This window comes from Convolutriloba macropyga, chromosome 4 (assembly GCF_964194025.1).
Source record: "Convolutriloba macropyga chromosome 4, txConMacr16.3, whole genome shotgun sequence".
Classification (NCBI taxonomy): Eukaryota; Metazoa; Xenacoelomorpha; order Acoela; family Convolutidae; genus Convolutriloba; species Convolutriloba macropyga.
The window spans coordinates 80,412,826-80,439,801 of record NC_134471.1 but is presented as its reverse complement, the minus strand read 5'-3'; the positions used below and the strand labels follow the sequence as shown (position 1 = coordinate 80,439,801).

At 39.5% G+C, this 26,976-nt stretch overlaps 1 protein-coding gene and 32 non-coding genes across 33 annotated transcripts in view; 1 reads left to right on the top strand and 32 right to left on the bottom strand.

Annotated features, from left to right (window-relative positions):
- Nucleotides 1-26,976, top strand: part of LOC142337924 (integrator complex subunit 3-like) — a 180,240-nt gene that overhangs the window by 79,027 nt on the left and 74,237 nt on the right. The gene's annotated exons all lie outside the window — the stretch shown is intronic.
- Nucleotides 141-213, bottom strand: Trnav-cac (transfer RNA valine (anticodon CAC)). Its single transcript has one exon. It is a non-coding gene; the product is annotated as a tRNA-Val (tRNA).
- Trnav-cac (transfer RNA valine (anticodon CAC)) lies at nt 725-797 on the bottom strand. Its single transcript has one exon. It is a non-coding gene; the product is annotated as a tRNA-Val (tRNA).
- On the bottom strand, nt 1,294-1,366 carry Trnav-cac (transfer RNA valine (anticodon CAC)). The gene has a single exon. It is a non-coding gene; the product is annotated as a tRNA-Val (tRNA).
- Trnav-cac (transfer RNA valine (anticodon CAC)) lies at nt 1,877-1,949 on the bottom strand. Its single transcript has one exon. It is a non-coding gene; the product is annotated as a tRNA-Val (tRNA).
- Nucleotides 2,446-2,518, bottom strand: Trnav-cac (transfer RNA valine (anticodon CAC)). Its single transcript has one exon. It is a non-coding gene; the product is annotated as a tRNA-Val (tRNA).
- Nucleotides 3,028-3,100, bottom strand: Trnav-cac (transfer RNA valine (anticodon CAC)). The gene has a single exon. It is a non-coding gene; the product is annotated as a tRNA-Val (tRNA).
- On the bottom strand, nt 4,579-4,651 carry Trnav-aac (transfer RNA valine (anticodon AAC)). Its single transcript has one exon. It is a non-coding gene; the product is annotated as a tRNA-Val (tRNA).
- On the bottom strand, nt 5,154-5,226 carry Trnav-cac (transfer RNA valine (anticodon CAC)). Its single transcript has one exon. It is a non-coding gene; the product is annotated as a tRNA-Val (tRNA).
- Nucleotides 5,658-5,730, bottom strand: Trnav-cac (transfer RNA valine (anticodon CAC)). Its single transcript has one exon. It is a non-coding gene; the product is annotated as a tRNA-Val (tRNA).
- On the bottom strand, nt 6,240-6,312 carry Trnav-cac (transfer RNA valine (anticodon CAC)). Its single transcript has one exon. It is a non-coding gene; the product is annotated as a tRNA-Val (tRNA).
- Trnav-cac (transfer RNA valine (anticodon CAC)) lies at nt 6,802-6,874 on the bottom strand. Its single transcript has one exon. It is a non-coding gene; the product is annotated as a tRNA-Val (tRNA).
- Trnav-cac (transfer RNA valine (anticodon CAC)) lies at nt 7,355-7,427 on the bottom strand. Its single transcript has one exon. It is a non-coding gene; the product is annotated as a tRNA-Val (tRNA).
- Trnav-cac (transfer RNA valine (anticodon CAC)) lies at nt 7,904-7,976 on the bottom strand. The gene has a single exon. It is a non-coding gene; the product is annotated as a tRNA-Val (tRNA).
- Nucleotides 8,487-8,559, bottom strand: Trnav-aac (transfer RNA valine (anticodon AAC)). The gene has a single exon. It is a non-coding gene; the product is annotated as a tRNA-Val (tRNA).
- On the bottom strand, nt 9,628-9,700 carry Trnav-cac (transfer RNA valine (anticodon CAC)). Its single transcript has one exon. It is a non-coding gene; the product is annotated as a tRNA-Val (tRNA).
- On the bottom strand, nt 10,173-10,245 carry Trnav-aac (transfer RNA valine (anticodon AAC)). The gene has a single exon. It is a non-coding gene; the product is annotated as a tRNA-Val (tRNA).
- Nucleotides 10,742-10,814, bottom strand: Trnav-aac (transfer RNA valine (anticodon AAC)). Its single transcript has one exon. It is a non-coding gene; the product is annotated as a tRNA-Val (tRNA).
- Trnav-aac (transfer RNA valine (anticodon AAC)) lies at nt 11,316-11,388 on the bottom strand. Its single transcript has one exon. It is a non-coding gene; the product is annotated as a tRNA-Val (tRNA).
- On the bottom strand, nt 13,033-13,105 carry Trnav-cac (transfer RNA valine (anticodon CAC)). The gene has a single exon. It is a non-coding gene; the product is annotated as a tRNA-Val (tRNA).
- On the bottom strand, nt 13,607-13,679 carry Trnav-cac (transfer RNA valine (anticodon CAC)). Its single transcript has one exon. It is a non-coding gene; the product is annotated as a tRNA-Val (tRNA).
- Nucleotides 15,384-15,456, bottom strand: Trnal-uaa (transfer RNA leucine (anticodon UAA)). Its single transcript has one exon. It is a non-coding gene; the product is annotated as a tRNA-Leu (tRNA).
- Trnav-cac (transfer RNA valine (anticodon CAC)) lies at nt 16,545-16,617 on the bottom strand. Its single transcript has one exon. It is a non-coding gene; the product is annotated as a tRNA-Val (tRNA).
- Nucleotides 17,686-17,758, bottom strand: Trnav-cac (transfer RNA valine (anticodon CAC)). Its single transcript has one exon. It is a non-coding gene; the product is annotated as a tRNA-Val (tRNA).
- On the bottom strand, nt 18,836-18,908 carry Trnav-cac (transfer RNA valine (anticodon CAC)). Its single transcript has one exon. It is a non-coding gene; the product is annotated as a tRNA-Val (tRNA).
- On the bottom strand, nt 19,964-20,036 carry Trnav-cac (transfer RNA valine (anticodon CAC)). Its single transcript has one exon. It is a non-coding gene; the product is annotated as a tRNA-Val (tRNA).
- Nucleotides 20,529-20,601, bottom strand: Trnav-cac (transfer RNA valine (anticodon CAC)). Its single transcript has one exon. It is a non-coding gene; the product is annotated as a tRNA-Val (tRNA).
- Nucleotides 21,092-21,164, bottom strand: Trnav-cac (transfer RNA valine (anticodon CAC)). The gene has a single exon. It is a non-coding gene; the product is annotated as a tRNA-Val (tRNA).
- Trnav-cac (transfer RNA valine (anticodon CAC)) lies at nt 22,220-22,292 on the bottom strand. Its single transcript has one exon. It is a non-coding gene; the product is annotated as a tRNA-Val (tRNA).
- Trnav-cac (transfer RNA valine (anticodon CAC)) lies at nt 23,360-23,432 on the bottom strand. The gene has a single exon. It is a non-coding gene; the product is annotated as a tRNA-Val (tRNA).
- Trnav-cac (transfer RNA valine (anticodon CAC)) lies at nt 24,296-24,368 on the bottom strand. The gene has a single exon. It is a non-coding gene; the product is annotated as a tRNA-Val (tRNA).
- On the bottom strand, nt 24,861-24,933 carry Trnav-cac (transfer RNA valine (anticodon CAC)). The gene has a single exon. It is a non-coding gene; the product is annotated as a tRNA-Val (tRNA).
- Trnav-cac (transfer RNA valine (anticodon CAC)) lies at nt 25,424-25,496 on the bottom strand. The gene has a single exon. It is a non-coding gene; the product is annotated as a tRNA-Val (tRNA).

The following is a 26,976-nucleotide window of genomic DNA, read 5'->3' as shown; positions in this document are numbered from 1 at the left end:
GTGACGGCGTAGATTGTTAATGTTTCCCTGTCATCTGTCGGCTAGTTTGTGTTGTGTTCTAGTTCGTTAATCTTTTTTTTGAGTCTGTTACCATCTATGCAGTAAAGGTAATGTCTGTAAGTTAGATTAAAAGTAAAAGCTGTCAGCACGCGGGCTCGAACCGCGGACCTTGTGCGTGTGAGGCACACGTGATAACCACTACACCATGGTGACTTGGAAATAAAAACAGTTATTTAAGCCAACTCATCGGTGTCTATTTTGACATTGCCTACTCCAACGGAAGGAAATAAGGTCAGCCAGCAAGGGTACTTTTTTCGTGAACCTGTCACTTTATACCCAGATATTTTATGTTCTCTCCCCATCATTGTATTTTTTGGTTTATTTAGCGTAATTCGAGGTTTACAGAGTATGTCCACTACGCTGTGAGAGTGCTATAATTGGAATTTTTCTTGCTTTGTCTGATCTTTTCCTCACTAAAGCTGCCCTCTGTTATTTAAACCTGCTGGTCAGTCTTTTGAGAGCCATTCGCCCGACATTGGTCGGTTTTTCTCATCTTTTTTGGTTGATTTTCAGGAAATGTCATGGCGTAGGTTGTGAATGTTCCCCAATAATTTGTCGGCTAGATTGTTCTAGTTAATCTGATTTTGTTGCAAAGTTTTTGTCATGAATCTAATACCATCTATGAAGTAATGATAACGTTTGTAGTTTCATTATAAGTAAATGCTGTCAACACGCGGTCTCGAACCGCGCACCTTGTGCGTGTGAGGCACACGTGATAACCCCTACACCATGGTGACTTGGAAATTGAAACAGTTCAATTCATCGGTGTCTATTTGACATTTCCTAATCTAACGGGAGGAACTTAGGTCAGCCAGCATGGGTACTTTTTTCGTGAACCTGTCGTTTTATACGCAGTTATTTTGTGTTATCTCCCCCATTTTTGTGTTTGTTGGTTTATTTAGGGTAATTCAAGGGTTACAGAGTATGTCCACTACGCTGCGGAAGTGCTATAATTCAAATAATTCACGCTTTGTCTGATCTTTTCCTCCTCTAATGCTGTCATCTGTTAGTTAAACCTGCTAGTAAGTCTTTTGATAGCCTTTCGCCCGACGTTGGTCGATTTTTCTGTTTTTCTGATTGATTTCAAATAAATGTGACGGCGTAGATTGTTAATGTTTCCCTGTCATCTGTCGGCTAGTTTGTGTTGTGTTCTAGTTCGTTAATCTTTTTTTTTGAGTCTGTTACCATCTATGCAGTAAAGGTAACGTCTGTAAGTTAGATTAAAGTAAAAGCTGTCAGCACGCGGGCTCGAACCGCGGACCTTTTGCGTGTGAGGCAAACGTGATAACCACTACACCATGGTGACTTGGAAATAAAAACAGTTATTTAAGCCGACTCATCGGTGTCTATTTGACATTGCCTACTCCAACGGGAGGAAATAAGGTCAGCCAGCAAGGGTACTTTTTTCGTGAACCTGTGACTTTATACCCAGATATTTTATGTTCTCTCCCCATCATTGTATTTTTTGGTTTATTTAGCGTAATTCGAGGTTTACAGAGTATGTCCACTACGCTGTGAGAGTGCTATAATTGGAATTTTTCTTGCTTTGTCTGATCTTTTCCTCACTAAAGCTGCCCTCTGTTATTTAAACCTGCTAGTCAGTCTTTTGAGAGCCATTCGCCCGACACTGGTCGGTTTTTCTCATCTTTTTTGGTTGATTTTCAGGAAATGTCATGGCGTAGATTGTGAATGTTCCCCAATAATTTGTCGGCTAGATTGTTCTAGTTAATCTGATTTTGTTTCAAAGTTTTTGTCGTGAATCTAATACCATCTATGAAGTAATGATAACGTTTGTAGTTTCATTATAAGTAAATGCTGTCAACACGCGGGCTCGAACCGCGCACCTTGTGCGTGTGAGGCACACGTGATAACCACCACACCATGGTGACTTGGAAATTGAAACAGTTCAATTCATCGGTGTCTATTTGACATTTCCTAATCTAACGGGAGGAACTTAGGTCAGCCAGCATGGGTACTTTTTTCGTGAACCTGTCGTTTTATACGCAGTTATTTTGTGTTATCTCCCCCATTTTTGTGTTTGTTGGTTTATTTAGGGTAATTCAAGGGTTACAGAGTATGTCCACTACGCTGCGGGAGTGCTATAATTCAAATAATTCACGCTTTGTCTGATCTTTTCCTCCTCTAATGCTGTCATCTGTTAGTTAAACCTGCTAGTAAGTCTTTTGATAGCCTTTCGCCCGACGTTGGTCGATTTTTCTGTTTTTCTGATTGATTTCAAATAAATGTGACGGCGTAGATTGTTAATGTTTCCCTGTCATCTGTCGGCTAGTTTGTGTTGTGTTCTAGTTCGTTAATCTTTTTTTTTGAGTCTGTTACCATCTATGCAGTAAAGGTAACGTCTGTAAGTTAGATTAAAGTAAAAGCTGTCAGCACGCGGGCTCGAACCGCGGACCTTTTGCGTGTGAGGCAAACGTGATAACCACTACACCATGGTGACTTGGAAATAAAAACAGTTATTTAAGCCGACTCATCGGTGTCTATTTGACATTGCCTACTCCAACGGGAGGAAATAAGGTCAGCCAGCAAGGGTACTTTTTTCGTGAACCTGTCACTTTATACCCAGATATTTTATGTTCTCTCCCCATCATTGTATTTTTTGGTTTATTTAGCGTAATTCGAGGTTTACAGAGTATGTCCACTACGCTGTGAGAGTGCTATAATTGGAATTTTTCTTGCTTTGTCTGATCTTTTCCTCACTAAAGCTGCCCTCTGTTATTTAAACCTGCTGGTCAGTCTTTTGAGAGCCATTCGCCGACATTGGTCGGTTTTTCTCATCTTTTTTGGTTGATTTTCAGGAAATGTCATGGCGTAGATTGTGAATTTTCCCCAATAATTTGTCGGCTAGATTGTTCTAGTTAATCTGATTTTGTTTCAAAGTTTTTGTCGTGAATCTAATACCATCTATGAAGTAATGATAACGTTTGTAGTTTCATTATAAGTAAATGCTGTCAACACGCGGGCTCGAACCGCGCACCTTGTGCGTGTGAGGCACACGTGATAACCACCACACCATGGTGACTTGGAAATTGAAACAGTTCAATTCATCGTTGTCTATTTTACTTTTCGATAAATTCGATTTTACTCGAAAAATTCGATAAAAAATAGATTAACTGAGTGTATTACCATCTATGAAGTAAAGGTAACGTCTGTATGTTAGATTAAATGTAAAAGCGGTCTCCACGCGGGCTTGAACCGCGGATCTGTGCGTGTTAGGCACACGTGATAACCACCACACCAAGGTGACTTGGAAATTATAACAGTTATTTTTAGCCAATTCATCGTGTCTATTTGACTCTTCCTACTCTAACGCGAGGAAATAAGGTCAGCCATTATGTGTACTTTTTCGTGAACTGGTCAAATTTTTTTTTTGTGAGTCAAATACAATCTATGAAGTAAAGGTAACGTCTGTATGTTAGATTAAATGTAAAAGCGGTCTCCACGCGGGCTTGAACCGCGGATCTGTGCGTGTTAGGCACACGTGATAACCACCACACCATGGTGACTTGGAAATAAAAACAGTTATTTAAGCCGACTCATCGGTGTCTATTTGACATTGCCTACTCCAACGGGAGGAAATAAGGTCAGCCAGCAAGGGTACTTTTTTCGTGAACCTGTCACTTTATACCCAGATATTTTATGTTCTCTCCCCATCATTGTATTTTTTGGTTTATTTAGCGTAATTCGAGGTTTACAGAGTATGTCCACTACGCTGTGAGAGTGCTATAATTGGAATTTTTCTTGCTTTGTCTGATCTTTTCCTCACTAAAGCTGCCCTCTGTTATTTAAACCTGCTGGTCAGTCTTTTGAGAGCCATTCGCCCGACATTGGTCGGTTTTTCTCATCTTTTTTGGTTGATTTTCAGGAAATGTCATGGCGTAGATTGTGAATGTTCCCCAATAATTTGTCGGCTAGATTGTTCTAGTTAATCTGATTTTGTTTCAAAGTTTTTGTCGTGAATCTAATACCATCTATGAAGTAATGATAACGTTTGTAGTTTCATTATAAGTAAATGCTGTCAACACGCGGGCTCGAACAGCGCACCTTGTGCGTGTGAGGCACACGTGATAACCACCACACCATGGTGACTTGGAAATTGAAACAGTTCAATTCATCGTTGTCTATTTTACTTTTCGATAAATTCGATTTTACTCGAAAAATTCGATAAAAAATAGATTAACTGAGTGTATTACCATCTATGAAGTAAAGGTAACGTCTGTATGTTAGATTAAATGTAAAAGCGGTCTCCACGCGGGCTTGAACCGCGGATCTGTGCGTGTTAGGCACACGTGATAACCACCACACCAAGGTGACTTGGAAATTATAACAGTTATTTTTAGCCAATTCATCGTGTCTATTTGACTCTTCCTACTCTAACGCGAGGAAATAAGGTCAGCCATTATGTGTACTTTTTCGATAACTGGTCAAATTTTTTTTTGTGAGTCAAATACAATCTATGAAGTAAAGGTAACGTTTGGATGTTAGGTTAAAAGTAAAAGCTGTCACCACGTGGGCTCGAACCGCGGACCTTTTGCGTGTTAGGCACACGTGATAACCACTACACCATGGTGACTTGGGAATTCAAACAGTTCAGTTCATCGTTGTCTATTTTACTTTTCCTACTCTAATGGGAGGAACTAAGTTCATCCAGCATGGGTACTTTTTTCGTGGACCGGTCACTTTATACGCAGTTATTTTGTGTTCTCTCCACCATTACTGTTTTTTTGGTTTATTTAGGGTAATTCGAGGTTTACAGAGTATGTCCACTACGCTGTGAGAGTGCTATAATTGAAATTTTTCACGCTTTTTCTGATCTTTTTTCCTCACTAAAGCTGCTCTCTGTTATTTAAACCTGCTAGTCAGTCTTTTGAGAGCCATTCGCCCGACGTTGGTCGATTTTTCTCATTTTTGGGTTGATTTTCAAGAAATGTCACGGCGTAGATTGTGAATGTTTCCCTGTAATTTGTCGGCTAGTTTGTTCTAGTTAATCTGATTTTTTTCGTATTTTTTGTCGTGAGTCTGATACCATCTATGAAGTAAAGGTAACGTTCGTATGTTAGATTAAAAGTAAAAGATGTCACCACGCGGGCTCGAACCGCGGACCTTGTGCGTGTGAGGCACACGTGATAACCGCTACACCATGGTGACTTGGAAATTGAAACAGTTTTTTAAGCCAATTCATCGGTGTCTATTTCCTTTTTCCTACTTTAACGGGAGGAAATAAGGTCAGCCAGCATGAGTACTTTATACGCAGTTATTTTGTGTTCTCTCCCCATTATTGTATTTTTTGGTTTCTTTAGGGTATTTTGAGGTTCACAGAGTATTTCCACTACGCTGTGAGAGTGCTATAATTGAAATTTTTCGCGCTTTGTCTGATCTTTTCCCCTCACTAAAGCTGCTCTCTGGTATTTAAACCTGGTCGTCAGTCTTTTGAGAGCCATTCGCCCGACGTTGGTCGATTTTTCTCTTCTGCTTGATTTTCTAGAAATGTCACGGCGTGGATTGTGAATGTTTCCCTGTAATCTGTCGGCTAGTTTGAAGTAAAGGTAACGTTTGTATGTTAGATTAAAAGTAAAAGCTGTCACAACGCGGGCTCGAACCGTGGATCTTGTGCGTGTGAGGCACACGTGATAACCACTACACTATGGTGACGTGAAAATTTAAACAGTTATTTAAGCTAATTCTTCGGTGTCTATTTGACATTGCCTACACTAACGGGAGGGAATAAGGTCAGCCAGCATGTGTACCTTTTTTCGTGAACTGGTCACTTTATACGCATTTATTTTGTGTTCTCTCCCCCATCATTGTATTTTTTGGTTTATTTAGGGTAATTCGAGGGTTACAGAGTATGTCCTCAACGCCGTGAGAGTACTATAATTGAAATTTTTCACGCTTTGTCTGATCTTTTTCCCTCACTAAAGCTGCCCTCTGTTATTTAAACCTGCTAATCAGTTTTTTGAGAGCCATTCGCCCGAGCTTGGTCGATTTTCTCATTTTTGGGTTGATTTTCAAATGTCACGGCGTAGATTGTGAATGTTTCCCTGTAATTTGTCGGCTAGTTTGTTCTAGTTAATCTGATTTTTTTTTGTATTTTTTGTCGTGAGTCTGATACCATCTATGAAGTAAAGGTAACGTTCATATGTTAAATTAAAAGTAAAAGATGTCACCACGCGGGCTCGAACCGCGGACCTTGTGCGTGTGAGGGACACGTGATAACCGCTACACCATGGTGACTTGGAAATTGAAAAAGTTTTTTAAGAGAATTCATCGGTGTCTATTTCCTTTTTCCTACTTTAACGGGAGGAAATGAGGTCAGCCAGCATGAGTACTTTATACGCAGTTATTTTGTTTTCTCTCCCCTATTATTGTATTTTTTGGTTTCTTTAGGGTATTTCGAGGTTTACAGAGTATGTCCACAACGCCGTGAGAGTACTATAATTGAAATTTTTCACGCTTTGTCTGATCTTTTTCCCTCACTAAAGCTGCCCTCTGTTATTTAAACCTGCTAATCAGTTTTTTGAGAGCCATTCGCCCGAGCTTGGTCGATTTTCTCATTTTTGGGTTGATTTTCAAATGTCACGGCGTAGATTGTGAATGTTTCCCTGTAATTTGTCGGCTAGTTTGTTCTAGTTAATCTGATTTTTTTTTTGTATTTTTTGTCGTGAGTCTGATACCATCTATGAAGTAAAGGTAACGTTCATATGTTAAATTAAAAGTAAAAGATGTCACCACGCGGGCTCGAACCGCGGACCTTGTGCGTGTGAGGGACACGTGATAACCGCTACACCATGGTGACTTGGAAATTGAAAAAGTTTTTTAAGAGAATTCATCGGTGTCTATTTCCTTTTTCCTACTTTAACGGGAGGAAATAAGGTCAGCCAGCATGAGTACTTTATACGCAGTTATTTTGTGTTCTCTCCCCATTATTGTATTTTTTGGTTTCTTTAGGGTATTTTGAGGTTTACAGAGTATTTCCACTACGCTGTGTGAGTGCTATAATTGAAATTTTTCGCGCTTTGTCTGATCTTTTTCCCTCACTAAAGCTGCTCTCTGGTATTTAAACTTGCTCGTCAGTCTTTTGAGAGCCATTCGCCCGACGTTGGTCGATTTTTCTCATTTTTGGGTTGATTTTCAAGAAATGTCACGGCGTAGATTGTGAATGTTTCCCTGTAATTTGTCGGCTAGTTTGTTCTAGTTAATCTGATTTTTTTTCGCATTTTTTGTCGTGAGTCTGATACCATCTATAACGTTTGTATGTTAGATTAAAAGCAAAAGATGTCACCACGCGGGCTCGAACCGCGGACCTTGTGCGTGTGAGGCACACGTGATAACCGCTACACCATGGTGATTTGGACATTGAAACAGTTATTTAAGCCAATTCATCGGTGTCTATTTCCTTTTTCCTACTTTAACGGGAGGGAATAAGGTCAGCCAGCATGGGTATCTTTTTTCGTGAACTGGTCACTTTATACGCATTTATTTTGTGTTCTCTCCCCCATCATTGTATTTTTTGGTTTATTTAGGGTAATTCGAGTTTTACAGAGTATTTCCACTACGCTGTAAGAGTGCTATAATTGAAATTTTTTCGCGCTTTGTCTGATCGTTTTCCCTCACTAAAGCTGCTCTCTGTTATTTAAACCTGCTAGTCAGTCTTTTGAGAGCCATTCGCCCGACGTTGGTCGATTTTTCTCTTCCGGTTGATTTTCTAGAAATGTCACGGCGTGGTTTGTGAATGTTTCCCTGTAATATGTCGGCTAGTTTGTTTTCTAATAATACAATCTATGAAGTAAAGGTAACGTTTGTATGTTAGATTAAAAGTAAAAGCTGTCACCACGCGGGCTCGAACCGCGGACCTTGTGCGTGTGAGGCACACGTGATAACCACTACACCATGGTGACTTGGAAATTGAAACAGTTATTTAAGCCAATTCATCGGTGTCTATTTCACCTTTCCTACTCTAACGGGAGGAACTAAGGTCAGCCAGCATGGGTACTTTTTTCGTGGACCGGTCTTTTTATACGCAGTTATTTTGTGTTTTCTCCCCCATTATTGTTTTTTTTTGGTTTATTTAGGGTAATTCGAGGTTTTCGTAGTATGTCCACTACGCTGTGAGAGTGCCATAATTCAAATAGTTCATGCTTTGTCTGATCTTTTCCACCTCTAAGGCTGCCCTCTGTTATTTGAACCTGCTAGTCAGTCTTTTGATCGCCATTCGCCCGACGTTGGTCGATTTTTCTCTTTTTCTGATTGATTTCAAAAAATTGTGACGGAGTAGATTGTGAATGTTTCCCTATCATCTGTCGGCTAGTTTGCGTTCTAGTTAATCTAAATTTTTTTCAAAAAAAATCGTGAGTCTAATACTGTCTATGAAGTAGAGGTAAAGTTTGATGTTAGATTGAAGTAAAAGCTGTCACCACGCGGGCTCGAACCGCGGACCTTGTGCGTGTTAGGCACACGTGATAACCACTACACCGTGGTGACTTGGAAATTGAAACAGTTTTTTAAGCTAATTCATTGGTGTCTATTTGACATTGCCTACTCTAACGGGAGGGAATAAGGTCAGCCAGCATGTGTACCTTTTTCGTGAACTGGTCACTTTATACGCAGTTATTTTGTGTTATCTCCCCCATTATTTTTTTGTTGGTTTATTTAGCGTAATTCGAATTTTACAGAGTATGTCCACTACGCTGTGAGAGTGCTATAATTGAAATTTTTTGCGCTTTGTCTGATATTTTTCCCTCACTAAAGCTGCCCTGTTATTTAAACCTGCTAGTCAGTCTTTTGAGAGCCATTCGACCGACGATGATCGATTTCTCTTTTTCTGGTTGATTTCTAGAAATGTCACGGCGTAGATTGTGAATGTTTCCCTGTAATCTGTCGGCTAGTTTGTGTTTTAGTTAAGTTAATCTTTCCAAATTATTTGTGAGTGTAATACAATCTATGAAGTAAAGGTAACATTTGTATGTTAGATTAAAAGTAAAAGCTGTCACCACGCGGGCTCGAAGCGCGGACCTTGTGCGTGTGAGGCACGTGATTACCACTACACCATGGTGACTTAGAAATTGAAACAGATTTTAAAGCCAATTCATCGGTGTCTATTTGACATTGCCTACTCTAATGGGAGGAAATAAGGTCAGCCAGCATGGGTACCTTTTTCGTGAACTGGTCACTTTATACGCAGTTATTTTGTGTTCTCTCCCCATTATTATTTTTTTTTGGTTTATTTTGGGATAATTCGAGTTTTACAGAGTATGTCCACCGCGCTGTGTGAGTGCTATAATTGGAATTTTTCGCGCTTTGTCTGATCTTTTTCCCTCACTAAAGCTGCCCTCTGTTATTTAAACCTGCAAGGCAGTCTTTTGAGAACCATTCGTCCGACGTTGGTCGGTGTTTCTCGTCTGACTGATTTTCTAGAAATGTCACGGCGTAGATTGTGAATGTTTCCCTGTCATCTGTCGGCTAGTTTGTGTTCTAGTTAATCTAATTTTTTTTCAAATTTTTAGTGTCTCTACCTCTACTTAAAGTTTGTTGTTAGATTGAAATAAAAGCTGTCACCACGCGGGCTCGAACCGCGGACCTTGTGCGTGTGAGGCACACGTGATAACCACTACACCATGGTGGCTTGGAAATTGAAACAGTTATTTAAGCCAATTCATCGGTGTCTATTTCAACTTTCCTACTCTAACGGCAGGAACTAAGGTCAGCCGGCATGGGTACTTTTTTCGTGGACCGGTCGCTTTATACGCAGTTATTTTGTGTTCTCTCCCCCGTTATTGTTTTTTTGTTTTATTTAGGGTAATTCGAGGTTTTCGGAGTATGTCCACTAATCTGTGAGAGTGCCATAATTCGAATATTTCATGCTTTGTCTTATCTTTTCCCCCTCCAAGGCTGCCCTCTGTTATTTAAACCTGCTAGTCACTTTTTTGATCGCCATTCGCCCGACGTTGGTCGATTTTTTTCTTTTTCTGATTGTTTTCAAAAAATTGTGACGGAGTAGATTGTGATTGTTTCCCTATAATCTGTCGGCTCGTTTGTGTTCTAGTTAATCTAAACCTAAGTAGAGGTAAAGTTTGATGTTAGATTAAAGTAAAAGCTGTCACCACGCGGGCTCGAACCGCGGACCTTGTGCGTGTTAGGCACACGTGATAACCACTACACCATGGTGACCTGGAAATTGAAACAGTTATCTAAGCTAATTCATCGGTCTCTATTTGACATTGCCTACTCTAACGGGAGGGAATAAGGTCAGCCAGCATGTGTAGCTTCTTCGTGAACTGGTCACTTTATACGCAGTTATTTTGTGTTCTCTGCCCATCATTGTATTTTTTGGTTTATATAGGGTAATTCGAGGGTTACAGAGTATGTGCACTACGCTGTGAGAGTGCTATAATTGAAAATTTCCACGCTTTTTCTGATCTTTTCCTCACTAAAGCTGCCCTCTGTTATTTAAATCTGCTAGTCAGTCTTTTGAGAGCCATTCGCCCGACGTTGGTCAATTTTGTTCTTTTTCTGGTTGATTTTCAAGAAATGTCACGGCCTAGATTGAACGTTCCCCTGTAATCTGTCGGCTAGTTTGTGTTCTAGTTAATCTGAATTTTTTTCAAGAATTTTTGTCGTGCGTCTACCTCTATTAACGTTTGTAGGCTAGATTCAAAGTAAAAGCTGTCACCACGCGAGCTCGAACCGCGAACCTTGTGCGTGTTAGGCACACGTGATTACCACTACACCCTGGTGACTTGGAAATTGAAACAGACTTTAAAGCCAATTGATCGGTGTCTATTTGACATTGCCTACTCTAAATGGGAGGAAATAAGGTCAGCCAGCATGGGTACCTTTTTGTGAACTGGTCACTTTATACGCAGTTATTTTGTGTTCTCCCCCCCCCCATTGTTTTTTTTGGTTTATTTAGGGTAATTCGAGTTTTACAGAGTATGTCCACTGCGCTGTGAGGGTGCTATAATTGAAATTTTTCACGGTTTGTCTGATCTTTTTCCCTCACTAAAGCTGCCCTCTGTTGTTTAAACCTGCTAGTCAGTCTTTTGAGAGCCATTCGCCCGACGTTGGTCGATTCTTCTCTTCTGGTTGATTTTCTGGAAATGTCACGGCGTAGATTGTGAATGTTTCCCTGTAATCTGTCGGCTAGTTTGTGTTCTAGTTAATCTTTCCAAATTTTTTGTGAGTGTAATACAATCTATCAAGTAAAGGTAACCTTTGTATGTTAGATTAAAAGTAAAAGCTGTCACCACGCGGGCTCGAACCTCGAATCTTGTGCGTGTTAGGCACACGTGATTACCACTACACCCTGGTGACTTGGAAATTGAAACAGACTTTAACGCCAATTGATCGGTGTCTATTTGACATTGCCTACTCTAAAGGGGAGGAAATAAGGTCAGCCAGCATGGGTACCTTTTTGTGAACTGGTCACTTTATACGCAGTTATTTTGTGTTCTCTCCCCCATTGTTTTTTTTGGTTTATTTAGGGTAATTCGAGTTTTACAGAGTATGTCCACTGCGCTGTGAGAGTGCTATAATTGAAATTTTTCGCACCTTGTCTGATCTTTTTCCCTCACAAAAGCTGCCCTCTGTTGTTTAAACCTGCTGGGCAGTCTTTTGAGAACCATTCGCCCGACGTTGGTCGATTTTTCTCGTCCGGTTGATTTTCTAGAAATGTCACGAAGTAGATTGTGAATGTTTCCCTGTAATCTGTCGTCTAGTTTGTGTTCTAGTTTTTCTTTCCAAATTTTTTGTGAGTCTAATTCAATCTATGAAGGAAAGGTAACATTTTTATGTTAGATTAAAAGTAAAAGCTGTCACCACGCGCGCTCGAACCGGGGCCCTTGTGCGTGTGAGGCATACGTGATAACCACTAGACCTTGGTGACTTGGAAATTGAAACAGTTATTTAAGCTAATTCATCGGTGTCTATTTGACATTGCCTTCTCTAACGGGAGGGAATAAGGTCAGCCAGCATGTATACCTTTTTTTGAACTGGTCACTTTATACGCAGTTATTTTGTGTTTTCTTCCCCATTATTGTATTTTTTTAGGGTAATTCAAGGTTTACAGAGTATGTCCACTACGCTGTGAGAGTGCTATAATTCAAATAATTCACGCTTTGTCTGATCTTTTCCCCCTCTAAGGCTGCCATCTGTTAGTTAAACCTGCTAGTAAGTCTTTTGATAGCCATTCGCCCGACGTTGGTCGATTTTTCTTTTTTTCTGATTGATTTCAAATAAATGTGACGGCGTAGATTGTGAATGTTTCCCTGTCATCTGTCGGCTATTGTTCTAGTTTGATTTTCTTCAAAATTTTTGTCTTGAGTCTAATACCATCTATGAAGTAAAGGTAACGTTTGTAGGTTAGATTAAAGGTAAAAGCTGTCACAACGCGGGCACGAACCGCGGATCTGTGCGTTTTAGGCACACGTGATAACCACTACACCTTGGTGACTTGGAAATTAAAACAGTTATTTAAGCCAATTCATCGTGTCTATTTGACTCTTCCTACTCTAACGGGAGGAAATAAGGTCAGCCAGCATGAATACTTTTTTGTGAACTGGTCACTTTATACGCAGTTATTTTATGTTTTCTCCCCATCATTGTATTTTTTGGTTTATTTAGGGTAATTCTAGGTTTACAGAGTACGTCCACTACGCTGTGAGAGTGCTATAATTGAAAATTTTCACGCTTTTTCTGATCTTTTCCTCACTAAAGCTGCCCTCTGTTATTTAAATCTGCTAGTCAGTCTTTTGAGAGCCCTTCGCCCGACGTTGGTCGATTTTTCTCATTTTTTGGTTGATTTTCAAGAAATTTCACGGCGTAGATTGTGAATGTTCCCCTGTAATTTGTCGGCTAGTTTGTTCTAGTTAATCTGATTTTTTTCGAATTTTTTGTCGTGAGTCTAATACCATCTATGAAGTAAAGGTAACGTTTGTATGTTAGATTAAAATTAAAAGCTGTCACCACGCGGGCTCCAACCGCGGACCTGGTGCGTGTGAGGCACACGTGATAACCACTACACCATGGTGACTTGGAAATTAAAACAGTTTTTTAATTCAATTCATCGGTGTCTGTTTGACATTGCTTACTCTAACGGGAGGAAATTAGGTCAGCCATTACGGGTACTTTTTACGTGAACCTGTCTTTTTATACGCAGTTATGGTGTGTTCTCTCCCCCATTTCTGTGTTTTTTGGTTTATTTAGGGTAATTCGAGGGTGACAGAGTATGTCCACTACGCTGTGAGAGTGCCATAATTGAAATTTTTCACGCTTTGTCTGATCTTTTTCCATTACTAAAGCTGCCCTCTGTTATTTAAATCTGCTAGTCAGTCTTTTGAGAGCCATTCGCCCGACGTTGGTCGATTTTTCTCTTCTGGTTGATTTTCTAGAAATGTCACGTCGTAGATTTTGAATTTTTCCCTGTAATCTGTCGGCTAGTTTGTGTTCTAGTTAATCTTTCAAATTTTTTTGTGAGTCTAATACAATCTATGAAGTAGAGGTAACTTTTGTATGTTAGATTAAAATTAAAAGCTGTTACCACGCGGTCTCGAACCGCGGATCTTTTGCGTGTGAGGCACACGTGATTACCACTACACCATGGTGACTTGGAATTTAAAACAAATTTTTAAGCCATTTCATTGGTGTCTATTTGACATTGCCTACTCTAACGGGAGGAAATAAGGTCAGCCAACATGGGTACTTTGTTCGTGAACTGGTCACTTTATACGCAGTTATTTTGTGTTTTCTTCCCCATTATTGTATTTTTTTAGGGTAATTCAAGGTTTACAGAGTATGCCCACTGCGCTGTGAGAGTGCTATAATTCAAATAATTCACGCTTTGTCTGATCTTTTCCCCCTCTAAGGCTGCCATCTGTTAGTTAAACCTGCTAGTAAGTCTTTTGATAGCCATTAGCCCGACGTTGGTCGATTTTTCTGTTTTTCTGATTGATTTCAAATAAATGTGACGGCGTAGATTGTGAATGTTTCCCTGTCATCTGTCGGCTAGTTTGTTCTAGTTTCATTTTCTTCAAAATTTTTGTCGTGAGTCTAATACCATCTATGAAGTAAAGGTAACGTTTGTAGGTTAGATTAAAGGTAAAAGCTGTCACAACGCGGGCCCGAACCGCGGATCTGTGAGTTTTAGGCACACGTGATAACCACTACACCATGGTGACTTTGAAATTAAAACAGTTATTTAAGCCAATTCATCGTATCTATTTGACTCTTCCTACTCTAACGGGAGGAAATAAGGTCAGCCAGCATGAATAATTTTTTGTGAACTGGTCACTTTATACGCAGTTATTTTATGTTTTCTCCCCATCATTGTATTTTTTGGTTTATTTAGGGTAATTCTAGGTTTACAGAGTACGTCCACTACGCTGTGAGAGTGCTATAATTGAAAATTTCCACGCTTTTTCTTATCTTTTCCTCACTAAAGCTGCCCTCTGTTATTTAAATCTGCTAGTCAGTCTTTTGAGAGCCCTTCGCCCGACGTTGGTCGATTTTACTCATTTTTTGGTTGATTTTCAAGAAATGTCACGGCGTAGATTGTGAATATTTCTTTGTAATTTGTCGGCTAGTTTGTTCTAGTTAATCTGATTTTTTTCGAATTTTTTGTCGTGAGTCTAATACCATCTATGAGGTAAGGGTAACGTTTGTATGTTAGATTAAAATTAAAAGCTGTCACCACGCGGGCTCGAACCGCGGACCTGGTGCGTGTGAGGCACACGTAACCACTACACCATGGCGACTTGGAAATTAAAACAGTTTTTTAATTCAATTCATCGGTGTCTATTTGACATTGCCTACTCTAACGGGAGGAAATGATGTCAGCCATTATGGGTACTTTTTACGTGAACCTGTCTTTTTATACGCAGTTATGGTGTGTTCTCTCCCCCATTTTTGTGTTTTTTGGTTTATTTAGGGTAATTCGAGGTTGACAGAGTATGTCCACTACTCTGTGAGAGTGCTCTAATTGAAATTTTTCACGCTTTGTCTGATCTTCCCTCACTAAAGCTTTCATCTGTTGTTTCAACCTGCTAGTCAGTAATTTGAGAGCCATTCGCCCGACGTTGGTCAATTTTGTTTGTTTTTGGTTGATTTGCAAGAAATTTCACGGCGTAGATTCTGAATGTTTCCCTGTAATCTGTCGGCTAGTTTCTGTTCTAGTTAATCTGATTTTTTTTTCAAATTTTTTTGTGTGTCTAATACCATCTAGAAGTAAAGGTAACGTTTGTATGTTAGATCAAAAGTAAAAGTACCATCTAGAAGTAAAGGTAACGTTTGTATGTTAGATCAAAAGTAAAAGCTGTCACCACGCGGGCTCGAACCACGGACCTTATGCGTTTAAGTCACACGTGATAACCAGTACACCATGGTGACTTGGAAATTAAAACAGTTATTTAAGCCAATTCATCGGTGTCTGTTTGACTTTTCCTACTCTACCGGGAGGAAATAACGTCAACCAGCGTGAACCCTTTTTTGTGAACTGGTCAATTTATACGCAGTTATTTTGTGTTCTCTCCCCCATTATTGTATTTTTTGGTTTATTTAGGGTAATTCGAGGTGTACAGAGTATGTCCACTACGCTGAGAGAGTGCTGTAATTGAAAATTTTTGCGCTTTGTCTGATCTTTTTCCCTCACTAAAGCTGCCCTCTGTTATTTAAACCTGTTAGTCAGTCTTTTGAGAGAGAGCCATTCGCCCGACGTTGGTCGATTTTCTCTTTTTCTGGTTGATTTTCTAGAAATGTCACGGCGTAGATTGTGAATGTTTCCCTATAATCTGTCGGCTAGTTTGTTCTTTTTAATTTTTTTTTCAGTTTTTTCGTGACTCAAACACAATCTATGAAGTAAAGGTAACGTTTGTATGATAGATTAAAAGTAAAAGCTGTGACCACGCGTGCTCCAACCTTGGACCTTGTGCGTGTGAGGCACACGTGATAACCACTACACCATGGTGAATTGGAAATTGAAACAATTACTTAAGCCAATTCATGGGTGTCTATTTCACATTTCCTACTCTAACGGGAGGAACTAAGGTCAGCCAGCATGGGTACTTTTTTCGTGGACCGGTCACTTTATATGCAGTTATTTTCTGTTCTCTCCCCATTATTGTATTTTTGGTTTTTTAGGGTAATTCGAGGTTTTCAGAGTATGTCCACTACGCTGTGAGAGTGCTATAATTGAAATTTTTTAGGCTTTGTCTGATCTTTTTCCCTTACTAAAGCTGCCCTCTGTTATTTAAATCTGCTAGTCAGTCTTTTGGGAGCCATTCGTCCGACGTTGGTCGATTTTTCTCATTTTTGGGTTGATTTTCAAGAAATATCACGGCGTAGATTGTGAATGATTCCCTGTAATTTGTCGGGTAGTTTGTTCTAGTTAATCTGATTGTTTTCAAATTTTTTGTCGTGAATCTGATACCATCTATGAAGTAAAGGTAACGTTTGTATGTTATTTTAAAAGTAAAAGATGTCTCCACGCGGGCTCGAACCGCGGACCTTGAGCGTGTGAGGCACGCGTGCTAACCACTACACCATTGTGACTTGGAAATTGAAGCAGTTATTTAAGCCAATTCATCGGTTTCTATTTCCTTTTTCCTACTTTAATGGGAGGAAATAAGGTCAGCCAGCCTGAGTTTTTTATACGCTGTTATTTTGTGTTTTCTCCCCCGTTATTGTGTTTTTGGTTTCTTTAGGGTATTTCGAGGTTTACAGAGTATGTCCACTACGCTGTGAGAATGCTATAATTGAAATTTTTCACGCTTTGTCTAATCTTTTTCCCTCACTAAAGCTGCCCTCTGTTATATAAACCTGTTAGTCAGTCTTTTGAGAGAGAGCCATTCGCCCGACGTTGGTCGATTTTCTCTTTTTCTGGTTGATTTTCTAGAAATGTCACGGCGTAGATTGTGAATGTTTCCCTATAATCTGTCGGCTAGTTTGTTCTTTTTAATCTTTTTTTGAATTTTTTCGTGACTCAAACACAATCTATGAAGTAAAGGTAACGTTTGTATGATAGATTAAAAGTAAAAGCTGTGACCACGCGTGCTCCAACATTGGACCTTGTGCGTGTGAGGCACACGTGATAACCACTACACCATGGTGCATTGGAAATTGAAACAATCATTTAAGCCAATTCATGGGTGTCTATTTCACATTTCCTACTCTAACGGGAGGAACTAAGGTCAGCCAGCATGGGTACTTTTTTCGTGGACCGGTCACTTTATATGCAGTTATTTTCTGTTCTCTCCCCATTATTGTATTTTTGGTTTTTTAGGGTAATTCGAGGTTTTCAGAGTATGTCCACTACGCTGTGAGAGTGCTATAATTGAAATTTTTCAGGCTTTGCCTTATCTTTTTCCCTTACTAATGCTGCCCTCTGTTATTTAAATCTGCTAGTCAGTCTTTTGGGAGCCATTCGCCCGACGTTGGTCGATTTTTCTCTTTTTTGGGTTGATTTTCAAGAAATATCACGGCGTAGATTCTGAATGTTTCCCTGTAATTTGTCGGATAGTTTGTTCTAGTTAATCTGATTGTTTTCAAATTTTTTGTCGTGAGTCTGGTACCATCTATGAAGTAAAGGTAACGTTTGTATGTTATTTTAAAAGTAAAAGATGTCTCCACTCGGGCTCGAACCGCGGACCTTGTGCGTGTGAGGCACGCGTGCTAACCACTACACCATGGTGACTTGGAAATTGAAACAACTATTTAAGCCACTTCATCGGTGTCTATTTCCTTTTTCCTACTTTAACGGGAGGAAATAAGGTCAGCCAGCCTGAGTACTTTATACGCAGTTATTTTGTGTTTTCTCCCCCGTTATTGTGTTTTTGGTTTCTTTAGAGTATTTCGAGGTTTACAGAGTATGTCCACTACGCTGTGAGAGTGCTATAATTGAAATTTTTCACGCTTTGTCTGATATTTTTCCCTCACTAAAGCTGCTCTCTGTTATTTAAACCTGCTAGTCAGTCTTTTGAGAGCCATTCGCCTGACGTTGGTCGATTTTACTCATTTTTTTTGTTTGATATTCAAGAAATGTCACGGCGTTGATTGTGAATGTTTGCCTGTAATTTGTCGGCTAGTTTGTTCTAGTTAATCTGAATTTTTTTTCAAAATTTTTGTCGTGAGTCTGATACCATCTATGAAGTAAAGGTAAGGTTTGTATGTTAGATTAAAAGTAAAAGCTGTCAACACGCTGGCTCGAAACTCGGAGCTTGTGCGTGTGAGGCACACGTGATAACCACTACACCATGTGACTTGGAAATTGAAACAGTTATTTAGTCGCATTGATCGGTGTCTATTTGACGCTGCCTACTCTAACGGGAGGAAATAAGGTCAGCCAGCATGGGTACTTTTTTCGTTAACCTGTCATTTTATACGCAGTTATTTTGTGTTCTCTCCCCTATTTTTGTATTTTTTGGTTTATTTAGGGTAATTCGAGGGTTACAGAGTATGTCCACTACGCTGTGAGAGTGCCATAATTGAAATTTTTCACGCTTTGTCTGATCTTTTTCCCTCACTAAAGCTGCCCTCTGTTATTTAAATCTGCTAGTCAGTCTTTTGAGAGCCATTCGCCCGACGTTGGTCGATTTTTCTCATTTTTGGTTTGATTTTCAAGAAATGTCACGGCGTAGATTGTGAATGTTTCCCTGTAATTTGTCGGCTAGTTTGTTCTAGTTAATCTGATTTTTTTCGAATTTTTTGTGGTGAGTCTGATACCATCTATGAAGTAAAGGTAACGTTTGTATGTTAGATTAAAAGTAAAAGATGTCACCACGCGGGCTCGAACCGCGGACCTTGTGCGTGTGAGGCACACGTGATAACCGCTACACCATGGTGACTTGGAAATTGAAACAGTTATTTAAGACAATTCATCGGTGTCTATTTCCTTTTTCCTATTTTAACGGGAGGAAATAAGGTCAGCCAGCATGAGTACTTTATACGCAGTTATTTTGTGTTCTCTCCCCATTATTGTATTTTTTGGTTTCTTTAGGGTATTTCGAGGTTTACAGAGTATGTCCACTACGCTGTGAGAGTGCTATAATTGAAATTTTTCACGCTTTTTCTGATCTTTTTCCCTCACTAAAGTTGCTCTCTGTTATTTAAACCTGCTAGTCAGTCTTTCGAGAGCCATTCGCACGACGTTGGTCGATTTTTCTCATTTTTGGGTTGATTTTCAAGAAATGTCACGGCGTAGATTGTGAATGTTTCCCTGTAATTTGTCGGCTAGTTTATTCTAATTAATCTGATTTTTTCGAATTTTTTGTCGTGAGTCTGATACCATCTATGAAGTAAAGGTAACGTTTGTATGTTAGATTAAAAGTAAAAGATGTCACCACGCGGGCGCGAACCGCGGACCTTGTGCGTGTGAGGCACACGTGATAACCCCTACACCTTGGTGATTTGGAAATTGAAACAGTTATTTAAGTCAATTCATCGGTGTCTATTTCCTTTTTCCTACTTTAACGGGAGGAAATGAGGTCAGCCAGCATGAGCACTTTATACGCAGTTATTTTGTGTTCTCTCCCCCATTTTTGTATTTTTTGGTTTCTTTAGGGTTTTTCGAGGTTTACAGAGTATGTCCTTTACGCTGTGAGAGTGCTATAATTGAAATTTTTCACGGTTTGTCTGATCTTTTTCCCTCACTAAAGCTGCTCTCTGTTATTTAAACCTGCTAGTCAGTCTTTTGAGAGCCATTCGCCCGACGTTGGTCATTTTTTCTCATTTTTTTGGTTGATTTTCAAGAAATGGCACGGCGTAGATTGTGAATGTTTCCCTGTAAGTTGTCGGCTAGTTTGTTCTAGTTAATCTGATTTTTTTTCGAATTTTTTGTCGTGAGTCTGATACCATCTATGAAGTAAAGGTAACGTTTGTATGTTAGAATAAAAGTAAAAGATGTCACCACGCGGGCTCGAACCGCGGACCTTGTGCGTGTGAGGCACACGTGATAACCGCTACACCATGGTGATTTGGAAATTGAAACAGTTATTTAAGCCAATTCATCGGTGTCTATTTCCTTTTTTCCTACTTTAACGGGAGGAAATGAGGTCAGCCAGCATGAGTACTTTATACGCAGTTATTTTGTTTTCTCTCCCCTATTATTGTATTTTTTGGTTTCTTTAGGGTATTTCGAGGTTTACAGAGTATGTCCACTACGCTGTGAGAGTGCTATAATTGAAATTTTTCACGCTTTGTCTGACCTTCTTCCCTCACTAAAGCTGCTCTCTGTTATTTAAACCTGCTAGTCAGTCTTTTGTGAGCCATTCGCCCGACGTTGGTCGATTTTTCTCATTTTTGGGTTGATTTTCAAGAAATGTCACGGCGTAGATTGTGAATGTTTCCCTGTAATTTGTCGGCTAGTTTGTTCTAGTTAATCTGATTTTTTTCGAATTTTTTTTGGTGAGTCTGATACCATCTATGAAGTAAAGGTAACGTTTGTATGTTAGATTAAAAGTAAAAGATGTCACCACGCGGGCTCGAACCGCGGACCCTGTGCGTGTGAGGCACACGTGATAACCGCTACACCATGGTGACTTGGAAATTGAAACAGTTATTTAAGACAATTCATCGGTGTCTATTTCCTTTTTCCTATTTTAACGGGAGGAAATAAGGTCAGCCAGCATGAGTACTTTATACGCAGTTATTTTGTGTTCTCTCCCCATTATTGTATTTTTTGGTTTCTTTAGGGTATTTCGAGGTTTACAGAGTATGTCCACTACGCTGTGAGAGTGCTATAATTGAAATTTTTCACGCTTTGTCTGACCTTTTTCCCTCACTAAAGCTGCCCTCTGTTATTTAAATCTGCTAGTCAGTCTTTTGAGAGCCATTCGCCCGACGTTGGTCGATTTTTCTCATTTTTGGTTTGATTTTCAAGAAATGTCACGGCGTAGATTGTGAATGTTTCCCTGTAATTTGTCGGCTAGTTTGTTCTAGTTAATCTGATTTTTTTCGAATTTTTTGTGGTGAGTCTGATACCATCTATGAAGTAAAGGTAACGTTTGTATGTTAGATTAAAAGTAAAAGATGTCACCACGCGGGCTCGAACCGCGGACCTTGTGCGTGTGAGGCACACGTGATAACCGCTACACCATGGTGATTTGGAAATTGATACAGTTATTTAAGCCAATTCATCGGTGTCTATTTCCTTTTTCCTACTTTAACGGGATTAAATGAGGTCAGCCAGCATGAGTACTTTATACGCAGTTATTTTGTTTTCTCTCCCCCATTATTGTATTTTTTGGTTTCTTTAGGGTATTTCGAGGTTTACAGAGTATGTCCACTACGCTGTGAGAGTGCTATAATTGAAATTTTTCACGCTTTGTCTGACCTTTTTCCCTCACTAAAGCTGCTCTCTGTTATTGAAACCTGCTAGTCAGTCTTTTGAGAGCCATTCGCCCGACGTTGGTCGATTTTTCTCATTTTTGGGTTGATTTTCAAGAAATGTCACGGCGTAGATTGTGAATGTTTCCCTGTAATTTGTCGGCTAGTTTGTTCTAGTTAATCTGATTTTTTTCGAATTTTTTGTCGTGAGTCTGCTACCATCTATGAAGTAAAGGTAACGTTCGTATGTTAGATTAAAAGTAAAAGATGTCACCACGCGGGCTCGAGCCGCGGACCTTGTGCTTGTGAGGCACACGTGATAACCGCTACACCATGATTTGGAAATTGAAACAGTTATTTAAGCCAATTCATCGGTGTCTATTTCCTTTTTCCTACTTTAACGGGAGGAAATAACGTCAGCCAGCATGAGTACTTTATACGCAGTTATTTTGTGTTCTCTCTCTCCCTTTATTGTATTTTTTGGTTTTTTTAGTGTAATTCGAGGTTTACAGAGTATGTCCACTACGCTGTGAGAGTGCTATAATTGAGATTTTTCACGCTTTGTCTGATCTTTTTCCCTCACTAAAGCTGCTCTCTGTTATTTAAACCTGCTAGTCAGTCTTTTGAGAGCCATTCGCCCGACGTTGGTCGATTTTTCTCATTCTTTTGGTTGATTTTCAAGAAATGTCACGGCGTAGATTGTGAATGTTTCCCTGTAATTTGCCGGCTAGTTTGTTCTAGTTAATCTGATTTTGTTCGAACTTTTTGTCGTGAGTCTGATACCATCTATGAAGTGAAGATAACGTTTGTATGTTAGATTAAAAGTAAAAGATGTCACCACGCGGTTTCGAACCGCGGACCTTGTGCGTGTGAGGCACACGTGATAACCACTACACCATGGTGACTTGGAAATTGAAACAGTTGTTTAAGCCAATTCATCGGTTTCTATTTCCTTTTTCCTACTTTAACGGCAGGAAATGAGGTCAGCCAGTATGAGTACTTTATACGCAGTTATTTTGTGTTCTCTCCCCCATTATTGTATTTTTTTGGTTTCTTTAGAGTATTTCGAGGTTTACAGAGTATGTCCACTACGCTGTGAGAGTGCTATAATTGAAATTTTTCACGCTTTGTCTGATATTTTTCCCTCACTAAAGCTGCTCTCTGTTATTTGAACCTGCTAGTCAGTCTTTTGAGAGCCATTCGCCCGACGTTGGTCGATTTTTCTCATTTTTTGGTTGATTTTCAAGAAATGTCACGGCGTTGATTATGAATGCTTGCCTGTAATTTGTCTGCTAGTTTGTGTTCTAGTTAATCTGATTTTTTTTCCAAAATTTTTGTCGTGAGTCTGATAGCATCTATGAAGTGAAGGTAAGGTTTGTATGTTAGATTAAAAGTAAAAGCTGTCACCACGCGGGCTCGAAACTCGGACCTTGTGCGTGTGAGGCACACTTGATAACCACTGCACCATATGACTTGGAAATTGAAACCGTTATTTAATCTGCATTCATCGGTGTCTATTTGACGTTGCCTACTCTAACGGGAGGAAATAAGGTCAGCCAGCATGGGTCCTTTTTTCGTGAACCTGTCGTTTTATACGCAGTTATTTTGTGTTCTCTCCCCCATTTTTGTGTTTTTTGGTTTATTTAGGGTAATTCAAGGGTTACAGAGGATGTCCACTACGCTGTGAGAGTGCTATAATTGAAATTTTTCACGCTTTGTCTGATATTTTTCCCTCACTAAAGCTGCTCTCTGTTATTTAAACCTGCTAGTCAGTCTTTTGAGAGCCATTCGCCCGACGTTCTCATTTTTGGGTTGATTTTCAAGAAATGTCACGGCGTAGATTGTGAATGTTTCCCTGTAATTTGTCGGCTAGTTTGTTCTAGTTAATCTGAATTTTTTTCAAATTTTTTGTGAGTCTAATACCATCTTTGAAGTAAAGGTAACGTTTGTATGTTAGATTAAAAGTAAAAGATGTCACCGCGCGGGCTCGAACCGCGGACCTTGTGCGTGTGAGGCACACGTGATAACCACTACACCATGGTGACTTGGAAATTGAAACAGTTATTTAAGCCAATTCATCGGTTTCTATTTCCTTTTTCCTACTTTAACGGGAGGAAATGATGTCAGCCAGCATGAGTACTTTATACGCAGTTATTTTTTGTGTTCTCTCCCCCATTATTATATTTTTTTGGTTTTTATAGAGTATTTTGAGGTTTACAGAGTATGTCCACTACGCTGTGAGAGTGCTATAATTGAAATTTTTCACGCTTTGTCTGATATTTTTCCCTCACTAAAGCTGCTCTCAGTTATTTAAACCTGCTAGTCAGTCTTTTGAGAGCCATTTGAGAGCCATTCTTTTGAGAGCCATTCACCTTGTGCTTGTGAGGCACACGTGATAACCGCTACACCATGATTTGGAAATTGAAACAGTTATTTAAGCCAATTCATCGGTGTCTATTTCCTTTTTCCTACTTTAACGGGAGGAAATAACGTCAGCCAGCATGAGTACTTTATACGCAGTTATTTTGTGTTCTCTCTCTCCCTTTATTGTATTTTTTGGTTTTTTTAGTGTAATTCGAGGTTTACAGAGTATGTCCACTACGCTGTGAGAGTGCTATAATTGAGATTTTTCACGCTTTGTCTGATCTTTTTCCCTCACTAAAGCTGCTCTCTGTTATTTAAACCTGCTAGTCAGTCTTTTGAGAGCCATTCGCCCGACGTTGGTCGATTTTTCTCATTCTTTTGGTTGATTTTCAAGAAATGTCATGGCGTAGATTGTGAATGTTTCCCTGTAATTTGCCGGCTAGTTTGTTCTAGTTAATCTGATTTTGTTCGAATTTTTTGTCGTGAGTCTGATACCATCTATGAAGTGAAGATAACGTTTGTATGTTAGATTAAAAGTAAAAGATGTCACCACGCGGTTTCGAACCGCGGACCTTGTGCGTGTGAGGCACACGTGATAACCACTACACCATGGTGACTTGGAAATTGAAACAGTTGTTTAAGCCAATTCATCGGTTTCTATTTCCTTTTTCCTACTTTAACGGGAGGAAATGAGGTCAGCCAGTATGAGTACTTTATACGCAGTTATTTTGTGTTCTCTCCCCCATTATTGTGTTTTTTGGTTTCTATAGAGTATTTTGAGGTTTACAGAGTATGTCCACTACGCTGTGAGAGTGCTATAATTGAAATTTTTCACGCTTTGTCTGATATTTTTCCCTCACTAAAGCTGCTCTCTGTTATTTAAACCTGCTAGTCAGTCTTTTGAGAGCCATTCGCCCGACGTTGGTCGATTTTTCTCATTCTTTTGGTTGATTTTCAAGAAATGTCACGGCGTAGATTGTGAATGTTTCCCTGTAATTTGCCGGCTAGTTTGTTCTAGTTAATCTGATTTTGTTCGAATTTTTTGTCGTGAGTCTGATACCATCTATGAAGTGAAGATAACGTTTGTATGTTAGATTAAAAGTAAAAGATGTCACCACGCGGTTTTGAACCGCGGACCTTGTGCGTGTGAGGCACACGTGATAACCACTACACCATGGTGACTTGGAAATTGAAACAGTTGTTTAAGCCAATTCATCGGTTTCTATTTCCTTTTTCCTACTTTAACGGGAGGAAATGAGGTCAGCCAGTATGAGTACTTTATACGCAGTTATTTTGTGTTCTCTCCCCCATTATTGTATTTTTTTGGTTTCTTTAGAGTATTTCGAGGTTTACAGAGTATGTCCACTACGCTGTGAGAGTGCTATAATTGAAATTTTTCACGCTTTGTCTGATCTTTTTCCCTCACTAAAGCTGCTCTCTATTATTTAAACCTGCTAGTCAGTCTTTTGAGAGCCATTCGCCCGACGTTGGTCGATTTTTCTCATTTTTGGGTTGATTTTCGAGAAATGTCACGGCGTAGATTGTGAATGTTTCCCTGTAATTTGTCGGCTAGTTTGTTCTAGTTAATCTGAATTTTTTTCAAATTTTTTGTGAGTCTAATACCATCTTTGAAGTAAAGGTAACGTTTGTATGTTAGATTAAAAGTAAAAGATGTCACCACGCGGGCTCGAACCGCGGATCTTGTGCGTGTGAGGCACACGTGATAACCACTACACCATGGTGACTTGGAAATTGAAACAGTTATTTAAGCCAATTCATCGGTTTCTATTTCCTTTTTCCTACTTTAACGGCAGGAAATGATGTCAGCCAGCATGAGTACTTTATACGCTGTTATTTTTGTGTTCTCTCCCCCATTATTGTGTTTTTTGGTTTCTATAGAGTATTTTGAGGTTTACAGAGTATGTCCACTACGCTGTGAGAGTGCTATAATTGAAATTTTTCACGCTTTGTCTGATATTTTTCCCTCACTAAAGCTGCTCTCAGTTATTTAAAGCTGCTAGTCAGTCTTTTGAGAGCCATTCAACCGACGTTGGTCGATTTTTCTCCTTTTTTGGTTCATTTTCAAGAAATGTCACGGCGTTGATAAAGAATGTTCGCCTGTAATTTGTCTGCTAGTTTGTGTTCTAGTTAATCTGAATTTTTTCCAAAATTTTTGTGGTGAGTCTGATACCATCTATGAAGTGAAGGTAAGGTTTGTATGTTAGATTAAAAGTAAAAGCTGTCACCACGCTGGCTCGAAACTCGGACCTTGTGCGTTTGAGGCACACGCGATAACCGCTACACCATGGTGATTTGGAAATTGAAACGGTTATTTAGGCCAATTCATCGGTGTCTATTTCCTTTTTCCTACTTTAACGGGAGGAAATAAGGTCAGCCAGCATGGGTACTTTTTTCGTGAAATAAACACTTTACACGCACTTATTTTGTGTTCTCTCCCCCATTTTTGTATTTTTTGGGTTATTTAGGGAATTCGGGGGTTACACAGTATGTCCACTAGGCTGAGAGAGTGATATAAGTGAAATATTTCACGCTTCGTTTGATCGTTTCCCTCACTAAGGCTGCCCTTCGTTAGCTTAAGCCAGCTAGTTTAGCCTTTCGCCCGACGTTGGTCGATTTTTCTCTTTTTGTTTGATTTTCAAGAGATGTCAAGGCGTAATTTGTTAGTGTTTCCCTGTAATCTCTAGGCTAGTTTGTGTTCTTTTTAATCTGAGTAAAGGTAACGTTTCTAAGTTAGGTTAAAAGTAATTGCTGTCACCATGCCTCCTCGAACCGTGGACCTTGTGCGTTTAAGTCAAACGTCATAACCACTATACCATGGTGACTTGGAGTTAAAAACAGTTTGTTACGCCAATTCCTCGCGCTGTCTATTTTACATAGCTGACTCTAACGGGAGGAAATAAGGTCAGAAAGCATGAGTACTTTTTTCGTGAAATAGTCTCTTTCCAAGCAGTTATTTTGTGTTCTCTTTTGAGAGCCATTCGCCCGACGTTGGTCGATTTTTCTCATTTTTTGCTTGATTTTCAAGAAATGTCACGGCGTAGATTGTGAATGTTTCCCTGTAATTTGTCGGCTTGTTTGTTCTAGTTAATCTGATTTTTTTTCGAATTTTTTGTCGTGAGTATAATACCATCTATGAAGTAAAGGTAACGTTTGTATGTTAGATTAAAAGTAAAAGATGTCACCTCGCGGGCTCGAACCGCGGAC